The sequence below is a fragment of the Eublepharis macularius genome, chromosome 1 (genome assembly GCF_028583425.1).
Source record: "Eublepharis macularius isolate TG4126 chromosome 1, MPM_Emac_v1.0, whole genome shotgun sequence".
Taxonomy (NCBI): Eukaryota; Metazoa; Chordata; class Lepidosauria; order Squamata; family Eublepharidae; genus Eublepharis; species Eublepharis macularius.
In genome coordinates, this window is record NC_072790.1 from 85630957 (window position 1) to 85648192 (window position 17236).

A 17236-nucleotide genomic window follows, 5' to 3' on the forward strand; every position below is an offset into this window, starting at 1 on the left:
GGAATCCCTCCCCTCCCCACCCCAAATCTGAATACAAAACGGGTATGGGAGGAACTGAATGTCATCACTACCAATATTTATTGCCTTCCTGATATCCAGACCTGAAACATACAGATTTTGTGTGTGTGTGCACATCCCTAATTGAATGCATTAAACAAGCAGAGGCCTGAAAGAAAACATTGCAGTTTGCACTCCAATCTTTAATGGGAGTGTTCCTGTACAAACATTCTAGTTCGGGATGAGGGGGAGGGATTTCAGAAACTTCTTCAGAAACATGCCCTGTCCAGAACTATTCCCAGCCCTCTGCAAAACTCTTGAGAACAGTGTCAGACTATGGAATCCCAGTTATCTAGAGTTCATCTCCCCCCTCTTGCAAGAAGCACAAGGTTTCTTGATTCCAAAAGGTTTATTGAAAGACTAGGCTCATGATACAGGTGTCCATAATCCAAAGGCCTTTGAGGCCCTTGGCTGAACGAAAGCTTTGTTGAGAATGGCATGTAAAACGAAAGTTACAACACTTCAAACACCCATTCCCAGCCTCCCCCCTAGTCCTGTCTGCAAAGGCATGAGAAGACGAGGACATCAAGGTCGTTGGCTGGACTGGATAGATAAGACTCTTCGCTCCCATGGATATGAGCGGCCTGGACGACACCTGGGCCTAGAGGGAGGAAAACTAGACAACTACTGATTATAACACAAGTTAACATGGCGTTACTCCGGCTAAAGTATTGACATCCTAACAAACGGTGTGGAGATTTCAGGGATTCTGAAATGGAATGTAGAATTGGTGGGCATTCCACTTAAACAAGTAGAATGAGAACCCATAGATTCTAGAGGCAGATACAAATCCTTTGATCCTTTTTTAAAAAAAATAGAAAATTGTTTTGAAGCTATTTGAAGCCATTGAGTTAAGACCATGCTGAAACCCACTAAAAGCAATAGACTTAAGCATGCCTAATTTGGGGGCATAACTTGTGAGTTGTGAGGTTAAAATCTGAATGTTTTAAATAGAGAAAGGGAGTTTGGGGAGTGTGATTAAATAATTAGTAATAAACAAATTCAAAGACAACCAATTAGAAGTGCTCCACTTCAAAAAGAGCAGGAAGTTTAGCACAGACAACCTTCTCCACGGTCTACTTAAACTGAAGTACTTGGATTTAAGCCAGTCAAGCCATTACAGCTTCCACCAACCTCCTGTAGTGCTTTCTTTTCAGTGGGGTTCTACTAATTTGTTGTTTTTGAAAACAATTTTTCATCTTTTATTTACTGAGTTTATTTCTTTTGTTTTACTTCAGGCTCCAGTAATCAACAAATTAATTATAGCAGAGAACATTTTAAGGAGACAATCTATTCATCCTGTTTCGGGCAAGATGATACTGGTTCAAAAGAAACATGTCCAACACTTAAAAATCCACTGCTTCAAGAATCCAAACTACATCTTATCTTGATACTAATTTATGATACGGTTAACACATCATAATCAGACAAGGTCAAGACAACTGGGCCATATGTTAACCTTGACAAAACCAGTCTGAAGGACAGATCTAATACTGCTCTGATTGAATGGTCATATCACTCCACATCATCTCAAACACCATGTTGTTCAATTAAAGCAGTTCACATATACTTCTGCAACTCACTGAAGCCTGTTCTAGACTATCTAGAACTCTACCACCATGGGCAGAGTTCTGTTTTCACATGATGTATTAGTTCACACTCTTGGCATATCCCCATTGGTGGGGAATTGGGGTCTGTCAGGAGCGGCTGGCTGCTGTATGGGCCAATTGCGAGGTCAGATGCCCTCGTGGGGAACCCCTGGACAAACCAGTCCCCCCCCCTGCAGCTTTACGGCCGGGTGGGGAGCTTTAAGGGGGTGAAGCACTTCATCAGGCCGGTGAGGTCCCAGCCGTACCATGGATATCTCGCACCTAGGGCAGCGGGAGTCTCGACCATACAGGTCAGGGCAGAGGACCAGGAATGACCCCAGGGTCTGACCTGTACCACTAATTAGGCCCTTGCCGTGTTGACAGATATGTTGTTATTATTTAATAAAGCAGTGTTTTAATTCCCCACACTTGTGTCTGCCTCTTCATTCTGACTGGGGGGCGGGGGGGGAATTCCATGTTGATTTCATACAATCTTTTTAGATTTTCTGAAATCTGCATGGGATTTTCAATATTTGCATTTTGCTCATGGGGCTTTTGATATCTTCCAGTGACTGAGTTCTGATTCCAAACCATCTGAAATAATATCTAGCTAGCTGGATGTCTATGATTCTCTTTCAGTTACCACAACTTCTTTTAGAAAACTAATGATGATTTATGGTATAAGAAATGTCCAAGATCTGAGAGAGTGGTGGAGAAGAAAAAATCACAATGGGACAGTTTTTAAAACTCCTTCACCATAGGAAATGTAGATTAATGCTTGAAACCATCAGTACTCATGCCAAGTACTCATGGAAATTATCACATCACTAATTTGGAATTCAGTAAGCAGTATCATGCAGAACAAGTGGTCATGGCAGAGCAAGCTAAAACAGTTCCCCTAGCCTTTTCTTAGGAATGGGGACCAGCACCAGTATTTAAAGTGGTCAAGAACAAATGTGATGTAAGAGTTTCCTGTAATATTTGTTTCAGTTGCCTTCATCAACTAGCACGTTTCCACTGAGGGTCCCTTTGAACCTGATCTTCCAGACGGCTGGCTCACTATTTTGTTCTGAAATCTGTGAGGATTCCTTTAATCATTTCCTAAACAAGCAATCAGAACAAGGAAAGAGAAGGGCATCTCTTGACTTCATTCTCTGGTTCATATCATGGTCAAGGCACCAGAGGTTACTATGATCTGAAATCCAGAGGAGTTAGCCATGTTAGTCTTTAGTTGCAAAATAGTAGAGAGTCCTTTAAGACTAACCAATTTGTAGCATAAGCTTTTGAGAACCACAGCTCAGATGCATGATGAAGAGAGCTGTGGTTCTCAAAAGCTTATGCTACAAATAAGTTGGTTAGTCTTAAAGGTGCTACTGGACTCTCTACTATTATGATCTGAAAGTCAGTAACCCCCATAATGATGACTCTCCTCAGTGAAAGAGCATCTGCTTGGCATGCAGAAGGTCCCAGGTCCATTCCATGGCATCTGTAGTTAAAAGGACCAGACCACAGGTAATGTGAAGGACATCTGTCTGAGACCCTGGAGAGCCACTGCCAATCTGAGTGGACCACACTGACTTGGATGATCTTATTCAGGCTGTAAGGCAGCTTCATGTGTTCATGTGTTCCCTTCTCTTACATCCCGGGGTAAGTAAGCATGCGGATAACAAAAGAGCTGACATACCTGGTGGCTAGAGATCCCAACCGAAATGGATAGACACATTCACACATGCAAAAAACCAGCTATTCCCACAAGCATATTGCTAAGAAGCACCTACCTATAAGGGCAATGGTTTTCCCTGCTGATTCACATGTTATCTTTCCACATGAAGTCTCCTTGATGGCAAGATCTGAGATGAATTACATAGAGAAAAAATATTTAGCTTCTTTCTGTAAACTAGGTCATGACTATACTATCAAATATATGGCCAGAAAGGGGCTTTAAAATACCTGGGAGTTTTCTCGTTGTATAGTGTTGGATTCTCAACTGCAGGATTTGCAGTTTTGGACAAATCCTCCAAGGACTGATTGTGTAAATAAATTTTCTGTAACTACCAGCCCTTCCCTTCTCTACATCTCAACCTGCAGTCTTCCCCACATGCTTTTGCTAGCAAAATTCAGTTCAATAAAAGTTCTTATACAAGCATTACAATGAGATGCCTTATTAAACACCTGAATCTCATTTAAAGGATATATATGACATGCCTATGACATGTCTTGGAAAAAAGAATGTGAATGCATTCTGTTTTGCCTTTCACAGAGACAGACCAAACTTGCCCTTGAGGGGTTATCTCATATAATCTGGTTCCTCCCTGCCAGCGGCGTCAGCCGCTCAGGCTGGGGGCCGCCTTTGCCACCTGATGGAGAAAGAAGCAGAACACCTCTTCCCTGTCATTCGGGTCTTCAGGCTGGGAGCAGAGCCAGATGCCTTAAAAGGTGGACCTGCCCCTCAGTCTTTGTAATTTGTCTCATACTTGGTCCACTCACCTGCCCTGTAGTAGTGCAGGTTTAGCTGGTCACTGATTTCAAGGGTCAGGTAGGAATTTTTTCTCCTTTCCTCCAACTGGCTGATGGGGAGAAGTGTTTTTTGCTTACCTTACACTGCATACATGGGTTGGGGTAATTGGCTTATGGTGGAACCTTAAATAAGTTTCACTTGCAGGATAGTGTTTGAGTGAAGTGAGTGGGCCGGTGAGCACTCTTGGCACATCCCCATTGTTGGGGGAATTGAGATGTGTCAGGATTGGCTGGCATGTTTGATGGCCACCAGCTGTGAGGGTAGACTGCTGAGTGGGACCCCCTGTACAAATCCTTCCCTCACATTTGATGGCTAGGGGTGGTAGAAACTTGTGAGGGTGGGGGGACCATTTGGCCTGACTGGTCAGGTTCCAACCATGCGTGTGGATGGCTCCTACCAGGGGCAGTGGGGCTCACCCAGACAGGTCTAGGTGGAGGTCCAGGGGTGACCCCAGGGCTTGACTTGTACCACTAGTTAGGCCCTTGCTGTGTTTGCATTAATATTTGCTGTTAAAGTTGTTGCCAAATAAAATGGCCCTTTAGTTCTCACTTTATCTCTTTATGACGTCTGGGGAGGGCAATACTCAGTTATTGCAACAGTTCAACCTGGACTCTGTTGTCATGTATGTGCAAACATGTTGGCCAAAGGGATATCAAAAACAGCTTATGATTATGGAGAGGGTAGGTGGCCTTTGTCCTTCTAGGCTGTGGTGTTCTTTCCATTTTCTTTTTACTCTTTTCTTGACTATTCTGTCATTTCATGGAAGGAATTCCAGAAAGCTGTGTTTCTTGGCTGTTTCCATGAACCAAGGTCATTATCCCTAAGGTACAGGAAAAGGTTAAAAAAAAAACCTTATCCAGTCCTATTCAAATGATCCACAATGCTAGTTCAAAGGCTTACTTCCTTTACTGGATTCTGTCAGTCTTTACAAGCTTAACGCAGCTGCCAAGCTATATTTGTACCACTTCTCTGCATGCTTAAGCTTCACACTTTTCACCTTCTGAACACACACACACACACAAACGCACACGCTACATGTTTATCTTTATATCCTCAAGCTTCTTAGTCTTTATCTTATCAGGAATCAAGGCCTTAATCCAGTTTAGTACTGACAAGGATCCTGAGGATATAACTGAAAGATTATAGGGGAGGAGAAGAACCTAATCATAGAGCCAATTCTGCAGTAAATAAGGCAGGAAAATATAGGATTCAGACAATTGCTCCAGGATTGATAGATCCAAATCTTTGTTGCCATATCACAAACAAAGGAATTATAGCATATCCGCATGACGATGACAGTCTCCAGACCAGTGTATGTTCTTGTTCTGATTTAAAGTGAAAAGATTTTCATTGGCCTATGGTAGGGTGGTTGACCTAATCAAATCTAATTGTATGTGCTTAGAACAGCTCGGGTCTAAATTATCTATGCTGCACTGCACCAAAAGGCATTTAAAAATGGGTCACAAGCATTTAGTAGTATTTGCCAGCATTAGAAAGCCACCATTTGCATGTAAAGCATTACTGTGCCGAATATCAGACGACTGCAGCTTGAAGAGACAGGCAGCAGGAAAAGAGAAACTTTGTTTTGTGAGGTGCTCACTTGGGTGTTGTTAAATTAGGTTGAAAAATGTAGTCCCAGGTGGCAATCAGTGACAAGTAGCTGCTGTTTTCCCATATAGTTCTTGTTTGCTATTGTAGGTGTTTTATTTAATAATAGCTCACAAGAGTATTAGGTCCTTGAATTAATCCACTATCAATGCAGGGCAGGCGTATATGCCATGGAATGATTTCATTAGTGGAGTCATTCCAAATAGCTTTCAAGCTTAAAAGGGGGATATTACTAATGCCTTAGTGGCTGCTGGATCACAGTGTCTAAAACAATGAACAGTCTCATGGCATTGAACTGAGTAGAGAGAACAGAGTCCACGTTACCAGATGCAAGACAACAGGCCAGAAACATTATGCCATTCACAGTTTCTTCTGGTCACATCTATTCATCATCAGGCACTGAAAATTTCCGAAAAGGAAATGGCTCATACTCTGAAGTGACATTTGCAGGTGTGCCCCGTGGAATTATATGCATTTTCTCAGAACACAATGTCATTCAATGAGATTTACAAGCACGTGTGTATAGGACTGCATTCTTCAAAGCATGACCACATGTAACACTGAAGGCATCTTTCATCTTCTCCCTTGCTATGTGTATACGTTGTTAACACAGGATAGAAAAGAGGAGACAGCCTCTTTGAGTGTATATTCTGGCCATGTGTTTACAAATGAATTACAGACACATGAAATGCAAATCCAATATAAGCCTGACATGAAGACTATCTCAAAGACTAATCATATGTATGTTTACTTGGAAGTTTGCCTCACTGTACTCAAGGGACACATTTCCTATGAGCACTGCAGTCCTAAGCCCACTTAGTTGAAAGTAAGCCCTACTGAACTTTATAAGACTTACTTCCAAATATACATGCATAGGATTGCACTCTGCATGTGTTTAGGGTTGCAGCCATGCAAACTGATCCTAAACATGTTTACTCAAAGCTAAAACCAACTGAGATTTGTCTTTGCCAAACACATTTGAGCTACTAGGGCAAAGATGGCACTAATGTTGAACGCTTGAAGCTTCTTTATAGGGAATGAGATCGCAGGCCTATCAGGATCAGTATTGTTTACTCCCATTGGCAGTAGCTTTCCAGTGTCTCAGGTAGAGACATCACAGGGATCAAACCTAGAATCTTAATGCAAAGTAGGTTGTCTAACACTGAATCATGATGACCCCGCCCCAATGGTGGTTTCCTGTCGCCTTCTCTCTCAGCTTTGTTTTTTACAGGACTTCGCTACTAATAGAGTTTAGCTATCCCTTGGCCTTGATCAAGAGACACTTACATGTGTCCATGTGCTGCATGCCCACTGATGTGCAACAGGTAAGTGATATTGCCTTTCTGAAAGCACAAATAACTTCAGATGAGTGGACAGAAGCAGAAATCTAAAATAACTTGTGGCCTAAATGACAAGCAGCACCATCAAGAATGGAAGTGCTGATAATTTCTAAAAGAAGGAGTCCATGTACACTGAAGTGGGTGCATTGTGCAATGCTCTGGTAACAGAATGGGGTATATCAAAAAGGGAAACTGGCTAAGTCTGAGCCAAATGGCTGCTGCAGCATAGGCACTGTTAGACCAGAATTGGTGGGGCTTGGGCTTAGTATGATAAGAGTAAGCCACCAATGTTGAGGGAGCTATGAGGAGGCAACGTTTGAGTCCCCACCCATCATCATGGCTACTACCATCTTGGCCCGAGTTGAGCAGCCCCTGCAGAGTTGTCAGTAGTGCCCAGGAGCTTGCATATACTCTAGGGACATGCACAAAAAATATGGCTTAATTCAAATCCAGCATTTGAGAATACCATAGATATTCAGAATTTCTGATATCTGGGTCAGATTCTCAATTCAGGTTCAATTCTAACTGGGAATCCCAAATATATTTGGCCATTATCTCCCATGGGAAAAACTTTCTAGGGGGGAAGGCATTTTTAAGGAAATGTCACTGAATTTGCCGAGAACCTAGTCCTGCCTGCGCACTAAAGACCTGCCAAGTTTCAGGAAGATGGGGACCAGTGGTCCAGTTCTATGAGCACCTAAATAAGATACCCCCCCAGCTACTCTCAATTGTTTCCTATGAGGAAAACATTTCCAAGGCTTTCCAGGCAAAGCAACCTTAAGCAAAGAGGCAACCTGTGGCCAGAAGCCCCTTCCCAATGCAAAGTGCAATGCAAGCTAAAGAAAGTCCACTAGAACCAAACTGAAACAAGGGAACCCCACCAGAACCAAACTGAAGCAAGGGGACTAACATCACACCAGATGATCCCACCAGAACCAACATCAAACCAGAGAATGTCACCAATGTTAAACCAGAGAATCCCGCCTGTTTTACTATCCTGTTTTACTATTAGGGCTTACCAAGTTTTGGAATTCAGATCTGAAATGTTGATTCTTGCATTGTGGTCTGCTTCCCATACCTTATCAGGAGGAGACTGTGAGAAACAGGGGATTTCCTTTACTCATATTTCTTTTAGAATTTCCTATCAAGTTCCTTCCAATGTGATTCACAAAACTCTTAATCAGGCATTTGTAGAAGGGGATTTAATTGAAAGCAGAGTTGTTCGAGTTGTTTGTGGCAACACTTCTCATCAATTAAGCACTGCTGAAAGTTTTACCATTACTAATTACATTTTAGCAATTGTTTTCTCTAACACGATCCCAAATGTCTAATGACATTTGCACTGAGCATGCAGATCAAACTAGGGAAGCTGTACTAAATGCCATCAGTCCAATGACTTACCCTTATCAAACATGGCTAAACTGGACATACAGTACATACACAATCATACTAGTTTATGGCTGAAATGAATTCTGCCACTTCTATCACTGACAAGTCTTGATTGTGAATCAAAGAAATACTGCCGATACAAGACATGAAAACTAATCTAATTATTTTTCAAGGTATATTCTTGTAATCCATTAATTGAAAGCAAGTTATTTTATTGCATATACCTATTCATTATCTTCAGCTCATCAATTTACTAATTACTAAGTGTCATCATTTAGTAATTATTCTAATGAGCTGCTCTGAGCTTAGCAGTCACCATATCATTGTATAAAAAGTCGGTCTGTTCCAGTAATTAAAATGTCCAACTGCTGAGCTTTCTTCCTGACGCCATGCTCCTACTTCATCATTGTAGCCAGGAAAAGCCAGCCTTCAGGAATCCCCATGTTGTTCCTGATATTGCCCTGTCTGGGGTGAAATTAACTGGGATCTTCTACGTGCAAAGCAGATGCTCCCACCTTTGAGCCCTGATCCCATCAGCCCAGGCAGTATCTGGACATCCCTTCCTGAATGAGCAAATAGACAGTTCCTTTATGAAGGAATATCTGCATAGATTGCTAGACTGAGTTCCACTCAAGCCACATAGCAACTCAACAAATTCTACAGTCCTTAGTTTCCTGAAATTCTCACAGCACACTAAGGAATCAAGGGGCCAATTAGGATGATCTTATCCTTGTGGAGAAAGTGGTATAATAAAATAATAATCATATTAAACTATACTAACAATTGCATTTGTATCATATGGACAGTTGGTTTGTTCTTCTACTGATCCTCACTTGACAAAGCAAGCACTGTTGGAAATTCCTTTGTGGATTTCTCCTAAGGAAACAGAGAACCTACCTTACCAATCATCTGTGAAGATGTGATTTTAGCATATTCTCTTTTTTTTTTTTTTGAAAAATTTTTATTGGGTTAGAATCCATTATTTCCACATTTACATTCAATTTTCCCCAATTTTTTCATCTCTAACCCCCTCCCTTTCCCCCCCCTTTTTGTTGACTTCCAACAGCTTTCCAACCCTTTGTCCCCTTTCCCTTACTTTTATTAGCTTCCTCTATCTAAAACAAATATATATTCTCCATTATTCTAAGCAGTACATCCTTAACTATTTTTAACATTATATGCCCAAACTGTAAGCCTTTGTTTCCATCTTAGATAAACAATTTATCCCAATTTTTCAATTTCAGGTATTTCTATATATCATAAACCATATAGATCATACATTCGTTTATATCAAACAATTTGACTTATTCTCTATATATATTACTCATTCTATCTTTTTATAATAGTTCTATATATCTCTCCTCACGTAGTCAATCAATTTGACCCATCTATATCTTCAGACATTCAGTTTGGTACAAAACTTGTCAGAAAAAAAAAGAAAATATTGTTAGTTAATCGCTCCTTAAATTTAGTCCTTATAATTAATTATTTTCTCTATGTTCTGTTTGTTAACCTATATATATCTATATATATGTCAATCTATTAATCTGACTGCTTATTAATTCACATTTATCTCTTCTCCCCCCGGTAAAGTCTCCCCCCTCTACTTCAATACTTCAGTGGTTCTCAAACTGCCACAGTTTTCCTCCCACCTCCCATTTCTTCTCCAGGTATTGTTTCAGCTTCTCCCAGTCTGTGTTGAACTGCCCTGAGTCCAGATCTCTCAGTTTTCTTGTCATCTTGTCCATTTCAGCCATATACAGCAATTTGTAAGTCCAATCTTCAATAGTTGGCACTTCTTGTACTTTCCATTTTTGCGCATACAAAAGTCTAGCTGCTGCTGTCATATAAAATATCAACGTCCTGTGTTGGGCTGGAATTCCCTCCATTCCCAAGTTCAGTAGCAGGAGTTCTGGGTTCTTATTAATTTGAAATTGTAAAATTTCACTCATTTCTCTTATTATTTCCCCCCAGTACTGCCTGGCTACCTCACACGACCACCACATATGATAGAGGGAGCCCTCATGCTTCTTACATTTCCAGCATTTATTAGAAGTATTCAAATTCCCTAGCGCAATCTTCTTTGGTGTCATGTACCAACGATAGATCATTTTGTAAATGTTCTCTTTGATATTAATACATGTCGTTGTCTTCATTGTAGTTTTCCACAAGTATTCCCATGCCTCCATTGTTATTTCTTTATTAAAGTTTATAGCCCATTTCACTATTTGTGTTTTAACTATCTCATCCTCGGTATACCACTTCAACAGTACTTGGTATACCTTGGATATTCTTTTCTTATCTTCTTTAAGAAGGGTCTGCTCTAGTTCCGAATTCTCTATTCGTATACCTCCCTTTACAGAGTCCGAATTATATAAGTCTCTGATCTGTCTATACTGGAACCAATCGTAGTTAGGTGATAGTTCCTCTTGTGTCTTTATTCTAAGTTTGGATGCTTCAGTTTTAGTTATTTCTTTATACGTTAAACATTGTTGTTCATTATCAACAGCTCTCGGGTCTATCACCTCATATGGAACCACCCACAAAGGGGTTCCTTCTTGTAAATAAATTCTGTACTTCTTCCAGATTATGTATAGACTTCTCCGAACAAAGTGATGCAGGAACATCGAGTTGACCTTTACTTTGTCATGCCATAAATATGCGTGCCATCCAAATATTTTTTTATATCCCTCTAGGGCTAATAGTTTCTTGTTCTTTAATGTCATCCATTCTTTCAACCAAACTAGGCAGATTGCATCATAATAAAGTCTCAGATTGGGCAGTTGCATTCCGCCTCTTTCCTTTGCATCTTGTAAAACTTTCACTTTCACTCGAGGCTTCTTGCCTGCCCAAACAAAATCTGATATTTTCCTCTGCCATTTTTCAAATTGTTTGGAGTCTCTGATGATTGGTATTGTCTGTAGCAAAAACATTACTCTTGGTAACACATTCATCTTAACTGCTGCAATCCTGCCCAACCATGACAAATTCAGTCTATTCCATTTAATCAAGTCTCTCTCTATCTGAGTCCATAGTTTTTCATAATTGTTTTTGAATAGATCTATGTTCTTTGCAGTTAATTCGACTCCCAAATATTTCACTTTACTTGTTACTTCACAATCCGTTGTTTCCATTAACAATTGTTGTTTCTGCTTAGTCATATTTTTGCATAATATCTTTGACTTCTTTTTGTTAATGAAGAAACCTGCCAAGTCTCCAAACTCCTTGATCTTATCTATCACTCTTGGCATGTTCTCCAATGGGTCCTCTACAATTAACATTATGTCATCCGCAAATGCTCTGACCTTGTATGAATAGTCCTTTATTTTTATTCCACGAATTTCATCATCTTGACGTATTTGTATCATCAGAATCTCCAATACTAAAATGAACAACAATGGAGATAACGGGCAACCTTGTCTTGTTCCTTTACTTATCGTCAATTTCTTGGTCAATTCATCATTCACCACGATTGCTGCAGTCTGGTCTCTATAAATTTCCTTAATTGCTCTGATGAATCTTTCTCCCAATTGTAGCTTTTCCATAGTGGCAAACATAAAATCCCAGTTTAAATTGTCAAACGCTTTTTCAGCGTCTACAAAGAAGAAACCAACCTCTTTGTCACAACGCTTGTCATAATATTCAATAGCATTGATCACTGTCCTTAAGTTGTCTCTTATTTGTCTGTCTGGCAAAAAGCCTGCTTGTTCCTCCTCTATGACTTCCGAGAGCCACCCCTTCAATCTCTCCGCCAATATCTTCGCAAAAATTTTATAGTCATTGTTGAGTAGCGATATAGGTCTATAATTTTTCACATTAGTCAGGTCTTGGCCCTCTTTTGGGATCAATGATATATTCGCTTCACTCCAAGTTTCTGGAATCCTTTGATCCCTTAAAACCCCATTCATCACCTCTTTTAGGAATGGTGCCAGTTCATTAGCCATTGTCTTATAGAATTTAGCCGTAAGTCCATCTGGCCCTGGCGCCTTTCCTAGATTTGCAGATTGTATTGCCTTACTTATTTCCTCGTCAGTTACTTCACTATTCAACTTATTTCTCCAAGCTTCCGAGATTTCTGGAAGTTTAGTTTTCTCCAAATATGACGCTATTGATTCTTTGTTTACTTCTTTTTTATTATACAGCTTAGCGTAAAATTTATAAAAGGCTCTACTAATGGTAGCCTGCTCCAAATACGTTTTGTTATCTTCGCAAATTTTATTTATTATCTTCTTTTCCCTTTTCTTCTTCAATTGCCATGCCAGGTACTTCCCAGGTTTATTAGCACCCTCAAACGCTTTTTGATTCAGTCTTTTGAGATTCCACTCCAATTCTTTGTTGCTCATTGCTGTTAGCTGTTCTTGAAGTATTTTAATTTCCTGGTATACCTTCTTTTTCCCTGGTCTCTTTTTTAACTGTATTTCTTTGGCTTTTATTTTCTCCTCAATCTCTTGTCTTTTCTCCTCTTTCTTCTTTCTTGCTCTACCATTTAAGTCCATTAGTATGCCCCTTACAACCGCCTTGTAAGCATCCCAAACTTTATTGGTTGGTACTTCTTTATTCACGTTGTATTGTATAAAAAACTTTGTCTCTCTTCTCAGTATTTCCATATTCTCTCTTTCCTGTAACAAGTCCTCATTTATTCTCCATGCTTTCCTTTTTCTCTTTTTTCCAAATTTCCACATAATTGGGTTGTGATCTGAGCCTACCATAGGCATTATTTCTACCTCCTTAGTCCATAATGCTAAGTCTTTTGAGGCCCAGATCATATCAATTCTTGATAATGTAGAATGCCTTGCAGAATAAAAAGTAAACTGTCTGCTTTTTGGATATTCTCTCCTCCATACATCTTCAAGAGTCTCTTGTTGAATCAACTCAAAAAAAAGCTTTGGTAATAGTCCTCTTTTCTTTTGTGCCGTTGTAGTCTTTTTGTCTAGTTCCAAGTCTGTCACTCCATTGAAGTCTCCAGCAAGAATTATCTGGTCATATGCAAGATCGTCTAAATGCTTCCTTAAATCCTCAAAGAAGCTTTCTTTTGCACCGTTAGGTGCATAAAGTCCGGCTACCAACACTCTCTTTAAATTCCAAATACATTCCACTGCTACAAATCTAGCTTCCACATCTCTCATAACAATTTTTGGCTGTAGCTCCTCTTTTATGTACAACACCACTCCTCTTTTTTTCTTGTTGGAGGCCGCTACATATTCTTTGCCCAGTTTTCCAGATTTTAAATATTTTACATCCTGCTTTCTGATATGGGTCTCTTGCAAACAAACAATGTCACATTTTTGTTTTAGTAGCCAGTGAAAAGTATTTTTCCTCTTATTCGGTGAGTTTAGTCCATTTACATTCCAAGATAATACTTTACACTCCATACTCATGATCTTGTTGGTAAGTCTTTTTCATTGTCCTTAATAAATCGCTCCATCTCTCGCTCAGATCTGATGCGTTTTTTGGCCCCTCCAAACTCAAAGGACACTCCTTCCGGTAACTCCCATCTGTACCTGATTTTCATGTCCTTCAAAATCTGAATTAGCACTTTATATTTTTTCCGGTCCAGTAACACTGATCTGGGCAGTTCCTTCATTATAATAATCGTCTTGCCATCAATCTCCAATGGATTTTGAAACTGTTTTGTCACAATCCTCTCTTTCATATTTCGTGTTGTAAACTGCACAATCACATCTCTTGGTAGTTTCCTCTGGGTTGCTATTCTCGAATCCACACGGTATGCCACATCTAGGATAGCCACAACTTCCTCCTCCTCCTTCCCCAGGTACTCAGCCAACACCTCAGTCATCTGTTCTTGCGCTGACTTTCCTTCCACTTCTGGCAAGCCACGAAAACGTAGCTGCTTCTCCATATGTTTAGTTTCTGCAACTGACATTCTCCCCTTCACCAATCTCATCTCTGTTTGTTGCGTGTCTGCTAAATTCTCCATCGCGTCTTCTACTGTTTTAACTCTCTGCTGCGTTCCTTGTAATTCACTTCGTATTGTTTCCATACCTTTTTTCACTTCTGACAGCTCCGATTTTACTGTCTGTGTAACCTCTTTAACCTCTTTTATCAGCTCCAATTTCGTGTCCTTAAGTTCTTTAATCATATCTAAAAGTTTTTTGTCCAGGTTTTTATCCAGGTTTTCTATTGCCGATTGCCACTCTTTTTTTGACATCGTGGGGCTTGCTTTAGCTCGCTCCCACGAATCCGCTCTCTTCCTTAACTCCGTGGCGTAAAATTTAACGTTTTTCTATTTTAAATGTCCCGGTCTTCTTATAGAAATTAAATTTTAAAGAGTCCAAAATGTCGGGCGTCTTTTCTCTATGGTTTCTCTATGATTTTGTAATCCAAGATGGCCTACTTCCTCTTCCGCTGAAGCCGCGACCCTTCCCCTTTCAAAAATGGCGATTCCCTACTTCCTGCCCTCCAGCAAGGGCCGCTTCTCTCCAGCCACTCTATTGTTATTACGCACTTCCTGTCTCCCGTCTTCCCACAGCAGATCTCGCGATGGTGTCTTTTTCTCACAGCTCCAAAGCCACAGGTATTCAAAACAATAGTCCCATTTCTTTAATAACTTCTTTAAACTTAGTCTCTTTTTAAATTCAATTCCTGCCGAGTCTTCCCCTCCTTTTCACTAGTCTGTTGCAGTTTAAAAATCTACTTTTTTTCCTCTCTGTTTTTATCAATCTGTCCCGTCTCAGAAGATAATGATCTTTACCTTCTCCTCTCAGCTTCTTCCCCCAATCGATGTTTGGGTATGTAGGTCTTATGCCAGCCGAATTGGCCCCAAAACTGCCGCAGAGATTATAGCTGACCCGTCGCAAGGTGGGACCTCAAGGATCGGGAGGGGACCCGTTGTGTAGAGCCCCCCCTCGTCCGAGATCTAGCTCACCCTAGGGTCTTGAGCGTTCTTTGCCTGCTCCCCGCCTGAGAGCAGTCGGCCGCGGGCTATTTTCACCCCGCCGGCCGGTTAAAACGGCAGTCCGGTCAGCTCCGCAAGTGGAGCTGCGTTAGACCTCCATGGATCCCAAACAGGAAGTCATTTTAGCATATTCTCCATATATGTAGGATGAGTCTAGAACTGAGCAGTTGTAAAATCTACTGATTGATTATTTTAGTGATTGGAATTGACTTAATCCTACTTCAGAGACCAAATGAAAAAGAATAATAAGAAAAATATAAAGATACTGCTTATCATGTAAATCCTGGTAGGAGATGGCTGAGAAGAGTAGTTATGAGATTTTCGGTAGGATTTGAATGGTAGCATTACTCTCTTAATTCTAAACCTAGTTATGTTCATATAATAAATGATATTGAAAGGGCTTACTTTATACTGAAAAAAACTTTTGCCTGTTAAGCATGAGAAAAGTCTCTTTCCTCCCTCCCCCCACCTCCCTCTCCCATATTCTCTCTCTCTCTCTCTCTCTCTCTCTCTCTCTCTCTCTCTCTCTCTCTCTCTCTCTCTTGTTATCTATCCATTGCTAAAGGCGGCATTTTGTTAGGATGTTGTAATGATTCACAAAAGATTTTATTTTTAGAGAATTGTCTTTCTTTACGTCCTTTTACATTCCCCATTCAACTGTGTTCAATATGGAGAGGTAGTAAAGAAGGATTACCTGAGTTTAACAAAGTGCAAAACTAATTGAATCATTAACTGGATATTCAGATTCAAATACCTTGTCCCATCTGCACTCTCTGTTTACTCTTTTGCTTTGGTTTTCTACATTCTTCTTTTATTCCTCTGTGTTTGTAAAACTGCTTAAGTTGGAGACCTGTTCTTTCGAGAGGTCATGTGAAAATGCACATCAAACATGTTAGCGAAAGTCAAGGCTTTCTGGGTTAGTGGCCTTACAATCCCCCCCACCCATACAATTAGGACTTTTGCTCTTAGCAGTTGAAAATGCCACACAAATACAATATTAGTGGGAAAGTACAGCTCTATTGACTGGGTCAGCTTCTTCGTTCATAGATACTCTTCCATTTTCTATCATTAAAATGTTCTGCAAGTATAACACAAAACAGATCATTTTGCCGCTGTGCTTCAAAACTGTCCTTTTCATTACAAAAAAGATTTCTTATTTAACACAGCAACCTTTCATTGGTAAGATATCATTTTGTGTTCAAGATACTCCCCACTCAGCCCTAAAACACACTGTGGCAATTACACAAAAAATATAGGATTATATAACAATGTCAGAGCTATAAGGTGCCCTGGAAATCTGTAGAGTAAAATGTTATTTCTGAATGAGTCTGATAGAGTTCTCATTGGACTTTAATTCTCATCTTATCTGAATTTGTCCTTTGGAACCTGTGAATTTCAGGGCCACCTGTGGGCCCTGTGTGGCAGCAGGAGCTCTGATTTGCCTGATCAGATGTAAACATGGTCAGGCTGTAAGTGACAGGTGGGAAAAGCTCAGCCCTGCAGGTTGCCAATCCAAAAGAGAAGAATGGGAAGATGGAGCCCAGATGGGGAAGCTCAAGGCTTCCAGGAGCAAGACAGGCCTCAGAAGTGCTCAGATAACAGAAGAAGAGGCCAACAGATGGGGCAGGAAGCATAGGGAACACTATTGCACTTACCTGGTGGTGAGGTGGCATCTGAGAGGCAGGCACACTGATGTGAAGGAAAAGGACTGGTGAAAGATCTGGGAGCACAAGGACCTGGTAAAAGAAGCAAGCAGAAGTGTGAGTAAGGGCCAAGAAAGAAAACGAAGAAAGCAAAGGGAAAATCCATCAAAGGGGTC

At 40.4% G+C, this 17236-nt stretch overlaps 1 long non-coding RNA gene across 1 annotated transcript; it reads right to left on the reverse strand.

Moving 5' to 3' along the window:
• Positions 1-387: 387 nt before the first annotated feature.
• On the reverse strand, positions 388-17156 carry LOC129326087 (uncharacterized). The gene is made up of 2 exons (XR_008596689.1): positions 17073-17156; positions 388-3496 (listed from the first exon to the last, which is right to left on the reverse strand). It is a non-coding gene; the product is annotated as an uncharacterized LOC129326087 (long non-coding RNA).
• Positions 17157-17236: the final 80 nt, after the last annotated feature.